Raw genomic sequence first — 8,182 nt, 5'->3', positions numbered from 1 at the left:
AGAAACACTGATATGCAACAAAATAAAAACAAACGACAAGGCAACACACACAGAAACGAAATATAAGATAACAACTTCCATTCCTACTTGGTACAGGACATTTAACTAAAAACAGGTAGGCCAAAAAGGTGTATAAGTAGTATCCATGAAAATACTAACTTTCTGTTGAAATGATATGCCACGACAATTAAAAATTATTTTAAAAGTCAAGAATGTAATGGCATTATTCTCGAACTATTAGCTTTTGGAATCAAGGCAGTTCTTCAGAAAGTGAGATTTCATGACCATTTACAAGCAGTTTGTATCTACGATTCCAATTTTTGTAAAAAATGTAAACCCCAATATAATCCTTAACCGGAGACACTTATACATGTTTTACAGTACCAGAGAAACCAGTTAGCATCAGACAAAACAGTTCAAATCTAACAAGTATGACATTTGATATTGGTTACAAAAACAGTTTGGACATTGAAGCGATTATCGTTACGGTAGTAATTAAAGATATGAAAAACCACAACATATCATCCATCAACTGCAAGAGAACCAAGCATCGATATAAATGTACAGGAAATAATTTCGGCGTTGGAAATTGCTACCAGGCTTGTGCTTTTTCACGTTTGAATGCTGTATATCTTAATCGTGATCCGATTTGCATTGAAAAAGCTTGTACACGTAAGTCGTACTTTATGAAGTTTGTAATGTATCTGTATCATAAATATTCAACGAAAATCCCGAATTCAAAGGTATATTCTAAAAGGGATAGTTTAAAGATGATTAATCTGCAAGGACAATGACTATCCTATACAAAAAAAAATGATGTTTTTCATGATTATGATGAAATTAAAAAAAAATAGACGATTTATAATAAGTTTAATTTTATAATTCACATGAAATTTACATGAAATTCTTTTGGCGATTTTCACAAGAAATTCACTTGAGTTTCGCATTAGATTAACGTGAAACTTACATAATCTGATTTTACAAGAGTTTAACGTACAAGTTTGCTTGAGGTGAAATTGTGACTTTGCTTTCACTTGAGCTTCACATAAAATAAACTTCACGTGAAATTCATATGAGTGAAATGTCCCTGTGTAGCATATAAATGACGTCAAACAGTTAATGTGGAAAGAACGAGAACAGAATTGTTGTACCAAAGCAATGATAGCATTTGATTGATTTTAAAATTGTTATTAACTTAAATGGAGATAACCATTGATGATCTTAAATGTTGTGCGTACGTACAACCTTTTAGGTGAAGGTACAGTAGGACAACTGGAACCGCTACTGCTCTCCTGACGATTCAACACGTTTTGAAGTTAATATCGACAGTTCAGACAACTTCTGGTATGATCGGCTGTAAATATTATGTTATAGATAATGCATATCTTAAGGTTTTTCTTGTCGTAGAATACACCGAGGGGTGTCAGGATTGACCGGAAGGAGGTCTTTCTTTGAACAATCCTGACACCCGAGGTGTGTTCTACAACAAGAAAAACCTTAAAATATGCATTATCTGACTTATATACCGTAAAAAAAATATTAATTTTATAAAGATTTGTAAAATTTAGTGTCCTATTTTACCGACAACACTAAAGTGGGATATTCCTTTCTAATACGTTCAGGTTTTAATACGCCCTGCGGTTCATGTAGAATGTGAAATAAGACTCACTAAATAATTTAGATATAAACCTTTTAAAAATTATTATCCATACACAATAAAAAATATTACTGTAACTGCATGAAGTAAGACACAAATGTATTGTCATCATCCGATAACGGTGTATGACAAATACAAGACACATTGTAAGTAATTTATAGTACCACTTAGCTTATGGAAAAGGGGGAGGGGTTATGCTTTTTTTCTATTTGTTATGTTATTTCTATCGCGGAAAAGTGGTTATTTTTTTTTTAACAATTTTACTTGAATCGAATGAAAAATTCAGAAAGATTGTCTTTTGAATAGCAATACATTTTATTAAAAGATAATCAGGATATAATTATATACCCTCCGCACCCGACCCTTTCGTGAGTTACGTTAATGTTATTCAATAGAATATAAGATTATCTTATTAGTTGATCATTTGATAGAGTAAAAGGTATACATAAATTTTAAAAAGTTAAGAACTGACACGAAGACGAATATAAACACATGTAGGTCACAGTATGATTTCCTATTCATTGAATATCGTTCAGTGAACATGCATGAAATATTTGCCACTGGACGTTAAGCAAGCAACCAAAAATCAATCAACCTATTCAGTTTCACTCAATAAGATTTTCAAAATCTTACACACGAATATGTTAAATCTGGATTTATTTTATGAAAGTCTACATTAGAATTCATCTGAAATATGTGATAATGTTTCTTTATTGAAGCGATCAATTAACAAAACTTCACGTTATTTGTTTCTAAAATTAAAATGCGGGACTACAATGACGGTTTCTTTTACACCCATCATCGATTGAACTTTAAAAAATAAATTTCCAAATCGGAAACTAAAAAACTATTAGACGAATAAAGTTTTGAAGTAAATCATAGATTGCATGTTTATCAAGGAAAATAATGACCTCACACAGGTCATTATTTTATGCCTTTAGCATATATCATTGAAACATGGCATCGTCTGGGTTGATTCTGAAAAAGAATGACCTGTCGTTCTGAAATAAAATAACTCCATATAGGTATATAAGCAGTTATAGCCAAAGTATAATAATTAATTATTGAATGATTTCAGATAATCGATTATCTCATTAAAACTAAATACATGCATACAGGTTTAGAAATATTTGGCAACAGATTTTAATCGACATATTCCATATCAAACAGTGACCAAAACAGATATATAATTGTGATATATCAATATGTTAAGATAGATTCTTGATGTGTAATAAATGAGTATAAAATGCGCCATGGGATACATCGATGTAAATGTAAAAACATCTTGTATGTCGTGGTGTGCCGACTTTATACAAAATTTATACAGAATTTAACCAATGTCAAAGTTAATAAAAAATGTCCATTAAATTTTATTAAGATCCACCGAATTATTTAGCAATTTCAACGTATATAAGGAGTAACTAAAACGCATATTTAGCTGACCAACTTATCAAGAACCTCTTAGATAATCGGAAAATATCATAATAATCAAGATCCATTTAAAATCAGCATAACTATGCAACAAGGGCCCGGGTGCGAATTGATCTTTTTTTATAAAACCTTCATTAACATTTGTGAATGAGGTCTAGCTAAAACCATAGTACAAACCATACCGAAATGCATTCCATGTCATAACTGAATACAAGCATTGTAACTTGGAGTTTTTGTTAACTAAGCATTCAAAATATGATGAAATGGAGATTTTTGTAAATAATATTCTAGTATAATTTTCAGGACCTGGAAAACCATTGGATGTCATACAGTTTTCTGCGAGTGTTAAATCGATAGTTGTGAATGTGAAACCAAACGCAGCCGGACTTACAGATAGCATAAAACTTAAGGCTGAAACTGAGCCAGGATATCATTATACATGTGTCAATACTAGTTCGTTGTTCGCATGTACTCTAACACAACTGAGTATTGGCGAATGCTACAATATTTCAGCAACGTCTGTCCTAAATGGTTATGAAAGTATAGAATCAACCAAAAATAATTTCAGAATTTGTACGCGTAAGTAAGAACATTTTTTTTAAATACATATATAGTTTTAATTTATCTATAAAAAAGAAACCTAACTATGATTTTTTTTTATACTCAGCATAGGTAACATGTTACATGATTAAAATTGTAACACTTAAAAAATGTGTTTGACTAAACTGAAATAAATAGATCGATACCAAATAAATGACAAATACTATGCATTAAGATGTACACGCACGATCTTCAAGTTGGTCACCTATTTCTCATAAGTTACTTCTTCCTTCTTCCTTAACAGCTACCATAATAAACCTCTCAAAATATACCGAAACCTTCCTATTGTGGTATGGAAACTTTATTTTTTGAATTGAATGGAAATCCTTACACTTATACTCAAGTTATTGCCTGCAGACCAGAAAAAGAGTTGTTTTCTTCCCCTGTGTTGTGGAACATCGTTCTAAAATTTAATAGAGATCCATACAATTATACCCAAGTAACCGTCTGTGAACCTGACAAAATATTATTTTGTTAAGACTCTTCATGGCCCCTAATTCATTAACCATATTCTTCATATTGTGGCTTGGAACGTTGTCGGACAATACAATACATATTTCTTATACTCAAGTAATGGTAGTAAAACGAGACAAATAATTGTGTTTGATCCCTTTTTCGCCCCTTTTTTTAAAACAGCTAAGACAATAATCCCCAAAATCAATCTCAATTCTCCTATTGTGGAATGGAACCTTGTACAGAATGTTTTTACACATCCATACACTTCCTTTCAAGTCATTGTCTGCGAACAAATTTATTTTCTATGAACCAGTACAACTGACATTTTTTGGCCCTTTAATACAAAACATTAAGGACAATAGCCCCACAAATATACCAACCATCCTTTAATGGTATGGAATGTTGTGCTAAAATTTTAGAGAGATCCATGAATTTGATTCGTAAGTGATTGTCTGCGAACCAAAATGTCTTCAGAGGCAGACAACATCATAACATAATACTATCGCAACCAAGATAAACTTTTTAGTTTGTATGAAATTCAGTGTTGCCTAAATATATTTATTAAAGTTATTGGTCACATGACGTTTTAACGGTCAAGTGATTGTTTACTATAAACACGTGTGCCATTATGTCGTGGTGTGCCGACTATATACAAAATTTATATAGAATTTAACCAATGTCAAAGTTAATAAAAAATGTCCATTAAATTTTATTAAGATCCACCGAATTATTTAGCAATTTCAACGTATATAAGGAGTATCTAAAACGCATATTTAGCTTACCAACTTATCAAGAACCTCTTAGATAATCGAAAAATATCATAATAATGAAGATCCATTTAAAATCAGCATTTTTTTTAAAACCTCCATTAACATTTTTGAATGAGGTCTAGCTAAAACCATAGTACAAACCATACCGAAATGCATTCCATGTCATAACTGAATACAAGCATTGTAACTAGGAGTTTTTGTTAACTAAGCATTTAAAATATGATGAAATGGAGATTTTTGTAAATAATATTCTAGTATAATTTTCAGGACCTGGAAAACCATTGGATGTCATACAGTTTTCTGCGAGTGTTAAATCGATAGTTGTGAATGTGAAACCAAACGCAGCCGGACTTACAGATAGCATAAAACTTAAGGCTGAAACTGAGCCAGGATATCATTATACATGTGTCAATACTAGTTCGTTGTTCGCATGTACTCTAACACAACTGAGTATTGGCGAATGCTACAATATTTCAGCAACGTCTGTTCTAAATGGTTATGAAAGTATAGAATCAACCAAAAATAATTTCAGAATTTGTACGCGTAAGTAAGAACATTTTTTTTAAATACATATATAGTTTTAATTTATCTATAAAAAAGAAACCTAACTATGATTTTTTTTTAATACTCAGCATAGGTAACATGTTACATGATTAAAATTGTAACACTTAAAAAATGTGTTTGACTAAACTGAAATAAATAGATCGATACCAAATAAATGACAAATACTATGCATTAAGATGTACACGCACGATCTTCAAGTTGGTCACCTATTTCTCATAAGTTACTTCTTCCTTCTTCCTTAACAGCTACCATAATAAACCTCTCAAAATATACCGAAACCTTCCTATTGTGGTATGGAAACTTTATTTTTTGAATTGAATGGAAATCCTTACACTTATACTCAAGTTATTGCCTGCAGACAAGAAAAAGAGTTGTTTTCTTCCCCTTTTCGAACCCTTATCATTTAACGATATGGACCCTGAACTTACAATAATCATTCCAAACTTTCTTTTTGAAGTATGAAACCTTGTAAAGTTTCATAGATTTTTCATAGATGTTCTAATATACACCAATTATTATCCGGAAAAATGAAAAAAGAACTGCTTGTTTTCTCCCTTTTTGGCCATTAAGTCTTTCAAGGCTACGACAGGAACCCCCGAAAATAAATTCCGATCTTTCTGTTGTGTTGTGGAACATCGTTCTAAAATTTAATAGAGATCCATACAATTATACCCAAGTAACCGTCTGTGAACCTGACAAAATATTATTTTGTTAAGACTCTTCATGGCCGCTAATTCATAAACCATATTCTTCATATTGTGACTTGGAACGTTGTCGGACAATACAATACATATTTCTTATACTCAAGTAATGGTAGTAAAACCAGATAAATAATTGTGTTTGATCCCTTTTCGCCCCTTTTTTTAAAACAGCTAAGACAATAATCCCCAAAATCAATCTCAATTCTCCTATTGTGGAATGGAACCTTGTACAGAATGTTTTTACACATCCATACATTTCCATTCAAGTCATTGTCTGCGAACAAATTTATTTTCTATGAACCAGTACAACTGACATTTTTTGGCCCTTTAATACAAAACATTAAGGACAATAGCCCCACAAATATACCAACCATCCTTTAATGGTATGGAATGTTGTGCTAAAATTTTAGACAGATCCATGAATTTGATTCGTAAGTGATTGTCTGCGAACCAAAATGTCTTCAGAGACAGACAACATCATAACATAATACTATCGCAACCAAGATAAACTTTTCAGTTTGTATGAAATTCAGTGGTGCCTAAATATATTTATTAAAGTTATTGGTCACATGACGTTTTAACGGTCAAGTGATTGTTTACTATACACACGTGTGCCATTATGAGTCAAGGGAACGAAAAGGCCTCATCCTTACATAACCGCTACAGCTACTGTTTTTGCTCCTCCTGCTCCTATGCCAAATCAACAAACGTTAAATAAAACAACTACCAACAGCCGCCCTTTCGGACCGGCAGACGATAGGAACACTCTTCGCATGACATCTGTGACAACTGCAACCAGCTTGGTCACTTGCGAACTCAGTGCCCTTCCTATTCAGTACAAAACCAGGTGTCCCAGGGACAACAAGGCAACAGAATTAATGATAAGTATTTTTTATACTACTTTTTTAGATGAAATAAATCTTTACGAACAGTTTGAACTGTTTATGTCACATGCAAAATATTTTGATAATATTGACATTTCATCTGTTGCAAACGAGGTCAAATAGTTTACGCAAGCATATACATTTTTTGAAACATATAGGTGCTAATGAATTGGTTATAAATACTATCAAACATGGTTACGTTATTCCTTGTTTGCAGACTCCTACATCTGCCAATGTCCATTCTTAATTTGGAAATGAAGCAATTTCAGATTTACTTGATATCGGGTGTGTTATTGAAACCATTTGTTGTAAATCCGCTTAGTGTTGCAGTTCAAAGTTCGGGCAAAAAACGTCTGATTTTGGATTTAAGTGAACTGAATGTTTTTATAAAAAAAGAAAGAATAAAATTTGAAGACTGGAGGTGGCTTTAAACTATTTCACAAAAGATTACTATCAATTTAAGTTTGATCTTAAGTCTGGTTATTTTCATTATGACGTATGTACTGAACAACAAACATATTTAGGATTTTGCTGGAACAATAAATTTGACTGTTTTACTTTGGTCTATCATCTGCTCCATATCTATTCACTAAATGTTTACGTCCAATCGTAAATTATTGGCGAGAAAATGGCGTAGATATTGTACTTTACTTAGATGATGGACTTGGAATGGGTAAAAATAATCAAGAAGCTTCCGAATGTTCATCTTTTGTGAACACGTCTTAGTTTGATGCAGGGTTTTTAATTAACATGGAAAAATCAATTTTTGAACCAGTCCAATGTTTAGAGTGGTTAGGTTAAGTTGTTTGGATCCCGAAATCTGAAAATACTAAAGCTGATTATGTTTAAAAAATGATTGATATAGTAGACTGGGAACAAACATAGAATTTTTTAATTTGTAGATGATTTGTGGGGTCCGCATACTGTGGACAGGTTTGCGAGTAATTTAAATAAAAAAATACCAAGGTTTAATTTTAAATTGTAGAATCAAGGTGTTGAAGCAGTTGATGCGTTCACGCAAAATTGGAATAATGAAGTTAATTGGATTGTTCTTCCAATTTTTGTTGTTTGTAGAGCAATTAGACATTTTATTTTATGTAAGACTAGAGGCACTTTGAT

The 8,182-nt window shown here is 31.9% G+C and overlaps 1 long non-coding RNA gene across 1 annotated transcript; it reads left to right on the top strand.

The window, feature by feature from the left end:
* The first annotated feature begins 562 nt into the window (after positions 1-562).
* On the top strand, positions 563-5,390 carry LOC143061165 (uncharacterized). Its single transcript, XR_012974343.1, has 3 exons — positions 563-672; positions 3,392-3,667; positions 5,182-5,390. It is a non-coding gene; the product is annotated as an uncharacterized LOC143061165 (long non-coding RNA).
* The last annotated feature ends 2,792 nt before the right edge of the window (positions 5,391-8,182 follow it).

The sequence above is a fragment of the Mytilus galloprovincialis genome, unplaced genomic scaffold (assembly GCF_965363235.1).
Source record: "Mytilus galloprovincialis unplaced genomic scaffold, xbMytGall1.hap1.1 HAP1_SCAFFOLD_238, whole genome shotgun sequence".
Lineage (NCBI taxonomy): Eukaryota > Metazoa > Mollusca > Bivalvia > Mytilida > Mytilidae > Mytilus > Mytilus galloprovincialis.
The sequence above is the reverse complement of the archived record's forward strand: the minus strand, read 5'-3'. Positions and strand labels throughout refer to the sequence as shown.